Genomic DNA, 690 nt, shown 5'->3' on the forward strand with positions numbered 1-690 from the left:
ACCTAATAGTTCCACATTAAAAATAGGCTCAATGGTTTTAATAAAAGATCCAAATTTGCCTCCCTTGCAATGGCAGTTGGGGCGCGTGAGTGAAACATTTCCAGGCAATGACGGTGTGGTGCGAGTCGCGACAGTCAAGTCAGCAAGTGGTTTAAGAAAGAGAGCGGTGAGATTATTGTGTCCATTACCTATCCAAGATAATGAAGAGTCCGATTTAAAATGAGTAAAATGTATTGTATATTATGTAATTTAAATTTAATGTAATACCTATTTCTTAATTTTTTGTAATATTAATATGTAAAAGCTATTATTTATTTATGTTTTAGTCAATGAATTTTTATCATACATTATTTATATTATTATCAGTATCCCTTTTGATTGTGGGTTAAATCATTCTATTATATTCCAATTGATTGTTTAATTTATTTTGTTCTATTTGGCTATAGTGTATATTATTTATTATAGTTTGAAGACTGTTCTTCAAGGTGGCCCCTATGTTCAGTATACGATGATCGTTTGTGATAATGGTGGGATCGAGTTAGTTGCTCGTTATACGCCGCGCCGGTAACATTGCCGGACCGATTCGCGACGTAATAATTGTTACTATAAATAATTTTTCATTATAATAAATTAAAATCTAGAAATACAGTCCACTCTTTTTTATTATTTAAATAACGAGTTGCTCAAACA

The sequence above is a fragment of the Daktulosphaira vitifoliae genome, unplaced genomic scaffold, assembly GCF_025091365.1.
Source record: "Daktulosphaira vitifoliae isolate Bord-2020 unplaced genomic scaffold, ASM2509136v1 Scaffold_1, whole genome shotgun sequence".
Classification (NCBI taxonomy): domain Eukaryota; kingdom Metazoa; phylum Arthropoda; class Insecta; order Hemiptera; family Phylloxeridae; genus Daktulosphaira; species Daktulosphaira vitifoliae.